This window comes from Uranotaenia lowii, unplaced genomic scaffold, assembly GCF_029784155.1.
Source record: "Uranotaenia lowii strain MFRU-FL unplaced genomic scaffold, ASM2978415v1 HiC_scaffold_255, whole genome shotgun sequence".
Lineage (NCBI taxonomy): Eukaryota > Metazoa > Arthropoda > Insecta > Diptera > Culicidae > Uranotaenia > Uranotaenia lowii.
In genome coordinates this window covers 18,006-26,184 of record NW_026598152.1, presented here as the reverse complement: position 1 = coordinate 26,184, position 8,179 = coordinate 18,006, and the positions used below count along the sequence as shown (strand labels likewise).

Below are 8,179 nucleotides of genomic sequence, written 5' to 3'. Positions count from 1 at the left end.
AGTTAATTTGACTAGAAATTCATTTAATAAAATAATTTATTGGAATTCTTTCTACAACAATTGGTATAAAACTATGATTTGCTCCACAAATTTCAGAACATTGACCGAAAAATAGTCCTGGTTGATTAATTAAAAATCTTGTTTGGTTTAATCGTCCTGGAGTAGCATCAATTTTTACCCCTAAGGATGGAACAGTTCATGAATGTAAAACATCTGTTGCAGTTACAAGAATTCGAATTTGATTATTTATTGGTAAAATAATTCGATTATCTACATCTAATAATCGGAATCCATCAATGTTTAATTCATTTGTAGGAATTATATATGAATCAAATTCTAAATTTATAAAATTTGAATATTCATAACTTCAATATCATTGATGACCAATTGCTTTTAAAGTAATTAAAGGAGAATTAATTTCATCTAATAAATATAAAAGTCGAAGTGAAGGAAATGCAATAAATATTAAAATAATGGCTGGTGAAATTGTTCAAATAATTTCAATTGTTTGTCCATGTAGTAAAAATCGATTTGTAAATTTGTTAAAAAATAATATAAATATAATATAAGAAATTAAAGTTGTAATTATAATTAAAATTAAAATAGTGTGATCATGAAAAAAGTTTAATTGATCTATTAAAGGGGAATAACTGTCTTGAAGTCCGTAATTTGCTCATGTTGCCATTATATATTTCTAATAAAAGATAAAATTCTTTATATATGAAGCTTAAATTCATTGCACTAATCTGCCATATTAGAAATTAGCAGATAATAAAGGTAATTCTGCATAAGTATGTTCTGCTGGTGGTATAGGATGATATCATTCAATTGATGACGATAATTGTATAGGTATATCTGTTGAACGTTGAGTAATTATTCTTTCTCAAATAATAAATAAAAATAAAATAATTCCAAATAATGAAATTATACTTCCTAGTGATGAAATTACGTTTCAAGTTAAATAGCTATCAGGAAAATCAGAATATCGTCGAGGTATTCCTGCTAATCCTAAAAAATGTTGAGGAAAAAAGGTTAAATTTACTCCAATAAATATAATTGAAAATTGAATTTTTAGTCATGTTTGATTTATTATTAATCCAGTTAATAAGGGGTATCAATGGATAAATCCTGCTATAATAGCAAATACAGCTCCTATTGATAATACATAATGAAAATGAGCAACAACATAATATGTATCGTGTAAAACAATATCAATTGATGAATTAGCTAATACTACTCCTGTTAATCCTCCTACTGTGAAAAGGAAAACAAATCCTAATGATCATAATAAAGCTGGGCTATAATTAAATTGAGTTCCGTGAAGTGTCGCTAATCAACTAAAAATTTTAATTCCTGTTGGTACAGCAATAATTATTGTTGCAGAAGTAAAATAAGCTCGTGTATCAACATCTATTCCAACTGTAAATATATGATGGGCTCATACAATAAAACCAAGTAATCCAATTGCTAATATAGCATAAATTATTCCTAAAGTTCCAAATGTTTCCTTTTTTCCTCTTTCTTGAGTAATAATATGAGAAATTATTCCAAATCCAGGCAAAATTAAAATATATACCTCTGGATGACCAAAAAATCAAAATAAATGTTGATATAAAATTGGATCTCCTCCTCCAATAGGATCAAAAAAAGATGTATTTAAGTTTCGATCAGTTAATAATATAGTAATTGCTCCTGCTAATACAGGTAATGATAATAATAATAATACAGCAGTAATGATTACTGATCAAACAAATAAAGGTATTCGATCTAAAGTAATTCCTGAAGATCGTATATTAATAACTGTAGTAATAAAATTTACAGCTCCTAAAATTGAAGAAATTCCAGCTAAGTGTAAAGAGAAAATAGCTAAATCAACTGATGCCCCAGCATGAGCTGTTCCAGATGATAGAGGTGGATAAACAGTTCACCCAGTCCCAGCTCCATTTTCTACTATAGAGTTGTTTTTGACATTTCTTACGCACACTTGCTGAGCGTGTACAGATGAGACGGGACAATTAACCTCAAAAACTCTCGGTACAAAAAACGGGCAGCCGGCCGACGCACATGGTCGTTTTTGAGGTTGATTGTCCCAAAACTGAAAAGTGTTGGTGAAACAACCAGCATAATATCACGAACACTACCAGCGGCAAATAGGACTATACTACTCGATAATAATACGTAAGTGATGAAATTTATATAATAAGTTTTATTTTAAGTGTAGGTTAATCTTGGAAATTCACTGCAGTTATTGTTGCCTGATTTATGGCGCTTTCTAAACGTGAGGAGCTTTGATGGATAATTTTTCGAATACAATCCGTGATGCCAGGTAAACGATTGACTTTTTGTAGGACAAAATGTAATATGATCGTTCCCAGAAGCTTCCTAACTAATCTAAACTCTTCTATGAAGGACATTGTTGTCGTGTCCGTCCGACTTCTCCAAAGTCCGCTTGGTTCTTCAAAACTGAACCGTCTTCTACGTCCAACATCTTCACTCTTTAACATCGCTCCAAAAACTCATCATTCGATAACTGCGACACTCAGAAGAAACCGTTCCCCAGTAAACTTGAATCGGCAGAGAGGTAACTCAAATCGACAGAGGAATCGTAACGATCTCTCTAGAGATTTTGCATCATTTAATCGGCAGAGAGGAACACACCATACGCGTGCCTTGAGTGAGTGCCACGAAATAATCTAAGACACGCCCTTCAGAGATACACACAAAAACAATCCGAATTGTGTTTGTATGTTTCCCTTCGAGACGCGTGTCTGCCTGCCTGAGAAGTCGACTACACCGTACACTCAGAAGAAATCTTATTATAAATTTCATAAGATACATCTTATGAACCACTTTTTTGCGTCCAAACTAATTTTTCATAAGAGGCTTATGAAATTCTTTCAATTTTCATACGATGTTCTTATGAAAAATAGAAGAAACGGCATTGTGAAAAAATGATGAACACATTCATTCATAGCATCAGTTTTTTTTTCATCATCTAACAGTACGAAGCAATCGCCAGTTCATAGTTATTATAGTTTTCCTTCAATGTTAAATGTTATTGTTATCTCCGGAATGGTAAGTTCGATTCGATGTTTTTGGTGTGAACGTTGAATATATTAGTAAACTAAAATACATTATTTGTTTACTTTTCAGCAAGCTGATCGGCTAAAAACGAAAGGTCGAAGATTAAGATGCGGCAAAAAAAAAACTTTAATGGAGCCGTCTGTTGATGCGCTGCTGATGGTGACCATGAAGGATTTAATTTTAAACAAATTTGGCAAACAATAAACGGAATGTTTTCAGCATGAAATATCGAGAATTTTTCTTATTAGAAAGTGATTTACTGTTTCCATGAGAATCTCTTATGAAAAGCAACAACCTCTCATTGAAGTAGGCGTTCATCTTCAGAATTCATTCGCGTTATAAGACAATCTTATGAATTTCATTAATTTTTCTTATGGCGCCACTTCATAAGAGAATCTTATGGCATACATAATAGTATTTTTCTGAGTGTACGAGTGTACGATTCAAACTGATTTCGCATGTACGCATTCTTATTCGTTGCCTCTAGGTATCTCGGCAGGACAAACTGGGGCTTATTCTGCGAGGCGAGTGACGTGAAGTGACTTAGTTTTTTAGAGTCACCGTATTCTAGCAGGCGAATGCCGTGACTTCAATGAACTTTAGGTGACTTGAATGAACTTTTTTTAACTGTCACCGTATTCTCAGAGGCGAATGGCGTGACTCGAGTTGGTGGCAAGTGACTTTTGGAGTCGTAACCTATTTCGCAAGTGACTCGATGGGAAACAAGGTGGAAAGGCAAAAAAACATAAGAAAATGGAACGAAATTTTTATCAAATCATTCCGTGCGTATAATAAAAACTTGTAACATGAACTCTGACTTCATATAACGATCTTTTTAAGCAACAAAATCTGTAACTGCGGGGATCGTACCTCGCTGGCTGATGAGTTTTTTAAACGACCCGAGTTTTTTTTACTTTCATTCTATATTAAAAAAAAATCACGATTCTCTCTAATTTGCTTATTTATTTCGCGTTCAATTTTCTTTTACCGGCCTCTTTGTCTATCAAAATTAACACCCAAAAGGCCTAAAACCGCAGCTCCGGATCCGACGAGGGATCTAAGATTCACAGTGTTTATTTCTGCCGCTGGAACATTTCCAAAAAACTGTAAAACTCCAGCCACTGCCATCGTCGTCGATAAGATTCTGGGCAACCTCCATCTCTAGCGGAATCTGCTGTTTGAGCTGTTCCTTCGATTCCGGCGGCAAAGTTATAAAACTCCTAAAACCATGACCCGGGCATCCTCGGACATCTGCGGATTCTGGATGGCCCCCAGCAGATGTGTCACCTTGCATCCGAATGGTAGATTGTTGAGGGCCTCCTGAAGACCGGTGTTTGCCGTTTCACGTAATTATGTTCAATTTGAGTACGGATCCGTCGGGTCTCGATACTTGACAGATTGTTGGGTTCATGTAAATGAACACAGCGGCAAAAACTCTTGGAATGTAAAGGGAGGTGATGCAAATATTTATTTTTCAAATTAGGCCGGAACAAATTTCAAATCCTTCTTTTGTCACTCGGAGTTGGAACATCGCGAGGGGGGGACAATAAAAAATAATGCGAAAAACAAATAAATTGGAATAAATTGAACAAAGCTTGTATGCAAAAAAATTACATACTATATCATTGCACAAAACCTATAAATCAAGTAATTTTTTATCGAAAAATTCAATAAAATCAAGAACACTCATGGTAAAATAACTTCCATCTTCCAAAATTTGTTTTTTGGTCTTGTAATCTTTCGAATACTTGGATTTTTTTATCGAAATTTCCATGAAATACTTAACAGTTTATTTATTTCCCCCTTCGGGTTTTTTGGAAATTTCGAAGGGGGGGGGGGTGACAAAAGAAGGAATTGATATTTGTTCCAGCCTTAATGGTAACCAAAACAGACGGAGAAGCTACTTTTTTGTTGATTGGAGTGATTGAGCTCATTGTAAAAAAAAGGTTTAATATTTAGCAAACAAATTGAAATATGTTAACATTGAAAATTTTAAAAATAAATGTGCAAAATTGTGCATGAAATTAATCTGATTTGCTTCACCTGAGTGTGAACGAACGTTGGGCAATAGTCATTTCGGATGAATTTCAAAGAACTGTCAATCAATGAAATTAACTTGATTTTTGAGGTACGCTATTTCTGTTTTTGTATATGTCTTAGTAGTTTAAAAACAATGCAATTTCATTAAAACGAGTTACATATGTTACATAGTTACTATCCCAAGTGACCAAAAGTCGCATAGTTACTTAATCGTGTGCATTCAAAGTTCACATTTGGCTGAGTAAAAGGTACTCGAGAGCAAAAACAACAATTTTTCGAAAATGCTCAATTTAGACTTCTTAACGAACCAGGAAAGTCCATAGAAGTATCATAGAACATTTTTGTGCGTTCAAAGCGACTTCAAAAATTTGAAAATTATCTTTAAATATCGTGCTTTCTAATGAACCTTTTACGAACTTTTTAGTTCCATGCGGAACTTCCAACGAACTTTTAAGTTTCATATGGAACTTCTAATGAACTTGTTTTTTCCTATTCAGAACTTTTATAGACTTTGTGTGTTGTCCGAGTTGTGTCGATATTTTTCACATGATTTGTTCACATTCGCTTAAGAGTTTTTTCAAAGCCTTTTATAATTTGTGATAGTTCAATCTGTCATGTTCATTAAGATGTTTTCCCAAAAAAAAAAAAAAAACAATTATTTTCCTCTACGTCGATGGTGAATTAGACAATGGGGGCAGGGGAAAACATAAAAAAGTTAAAAATTATTATTCAATGTTGAATTCGAAGATTTCCCGTAAAAACGTGCAATTCTGATTGTCGAGGGCTCAGGGTTGCAGTGGGTGATTCCCAGACATTAATTTAGCAGACACTAACTCCCAAAGTTTCGGATAAGTTTTTCTATTCACTTTTGCGGTCAAATGATGACACAACTCGTACACAATTTAAACAATTTATTGCACTATTGGACTACACATTCATTTTACTTTAAAGGACTTTAATTACTACTTGATTTATTTTATTACTAAACACTTAACAATTAGTAGAACAGTAATTTTTGAAACTTGCGGCCTGGCCGTCTGCTCGTCGTGCTGGAACAATCTGAAGTGAAGGAATGAGGATTCAAAAATCCAAGCCAAGCCTTCCTTTTTGCTGGTGAAGAAAGCGCCCTTTCTTCCACCAAACAATTCGCTGCTTGCAGAACGATAAATAGAAAGGGGTGAAATATTTCACGCGCCTCACGCGCCGTCGGTGAATGCGTCTTCGTTGATTGCGCCGTGTCGAAATCGCGCTGCCTAGCTCGTTGCTGTGGAGGACCGATTTCTATGCCCAAACACTGATAATTTTCTTGAGTTGTGTTTTCTGGTTTCAGCCAATCTAAAATGTACAGATATTTTCTGTTTAAAAACATAAAAAACGAGACACAAATTTTAACACCCTCCTATTGAATCTATTTCTGCAGCTCTTCGAAATTGGATTGTAACGGAAGTTGCAGCGGCATGTTGATGGCCCTCATATTTAGGTATATTCCTTTCTTGAACTGCAAATAAACGTTATACAATGAGAAACAAATATTATAAAAACTAACATTCAGTTCGCGCACTACCGTTTAATTGCAAATATTGCGGGTTCGACACGGGAAAAATTGATTACACACACGGTGATCTCGATTCATGGTTTGCAAATTTGAAGGCAAGGATTTTTTTTTTTCATACGGCGGCTCTTGTTTACAACTTCTGGCTGTTTACCATTTTTCATCCCGCCTACTTTCAAAAGGATAACCCGTAAATTATTTCAAATAGATGTTTCAAATACCATTAAATCAGAAAACAGCCATGGTACAAAGGTAAGGTGCTCAGCTTTCATCCCGCAGGTTCAAGTTCAAATCCATATGCAGTAAAATTTTTCAAGTAAGTTTAAAATTGTTGAAAATAGAATCAAATATAAATAACAATAAAGATTAAAGCAAATCAGAATTCAAAGCAAGAAAAACGGCTTAAAATTGCTTTTTATTTTTGCATGATTTTTTTTCGAAGTTTTATTTGAAGCTGAATAGCCTTCTACTCAGCTTTGTTTATGGAACTTGAAAGTATCAATAAGAACTTAAAATTTCGGCTGAGTAGAACGCTATAAAGCCTTCAATCAGGGCTGAGTAAGCTTCTAAGAGACCATTCTATGGAACTTTTGGTTACTTGGGTATGTATGTGCAGCGCATAGAAATTTATATGTCTATTTCTTTTGAATTAAATTATTTACGTTTTAAAGTAATAACTTAACACACTGAATTTATTTAAGCAGTTTATTTGTATCGCATTTATTAATGAATTATCAAACACAATTGTTTATCAAACTCTACATAACCGCAATAAAGAGGTTTTCCACGATGTAATTAAAAAAAAACAAACGTATTCATGAAAAAAAAATAGAAACCAACAAGTTTTTGATTCAAAATTTAAGTTCGTTCATGTCATTTTTAAGTCATTTGTTATGTAAACTCTGTTTATTGTAGGGGAGAGTGGGGTAACGTGTGCCATGGGGAAACGAGGGCCACTTCAAATATCTCAGTTGTGTGATGAGATAAAAATCCCAATCCAACTGTCATCTTCGTCGCTTTGCGTAAGCATGTTTTTCTATATGTTGTTGACTTATGTACGTATCATATGCTTCTTTTATGAAACTAGCCTAGAAAAAAATACTTACATAATTAATCAAGCACCCGCAAAATTGCATCCGTGCGAGACCTCAAGTACATAACAAAAATATGATCATATGCTTATGATCTTGGTTTTGTCATGTTCTTTCACGTGGAAAAGGAATTTTCGATGAAACATACATAAATAGGGCACACAAACGCAAGCAATTTCCATGTCATTGCTTGTGGGGAATCGTGGGCCACATTTTGTGGGGTATCTTGGGCCACCTATATTTTGGTGTTTTCATACACGTTCAGAACTTAAAATACGTTATTACTATTTGTAATGTTTTCTTATGCCAAATGAAGAATTATGAAAAATGTTTTGTCCACCTTTTCTAATGCGATAGAGGTGAACAAAAATCCTATACATGGAATTTTGCCGAAACGTTCGCGAGCTAGGAT

General features: G+C 34.0%; 1 pseudogene; it reads right to left on the bottom strand.

Moving 5' to 3' along the window:
* Positions 1 to 5,159, bottom strand: LOC129759727 (cytochrome c oxidase subunit 1-like; annotated as a pseudogene).
* Positions 5,160 to 8,179: the final 3,020 nt, after the last annotated feature.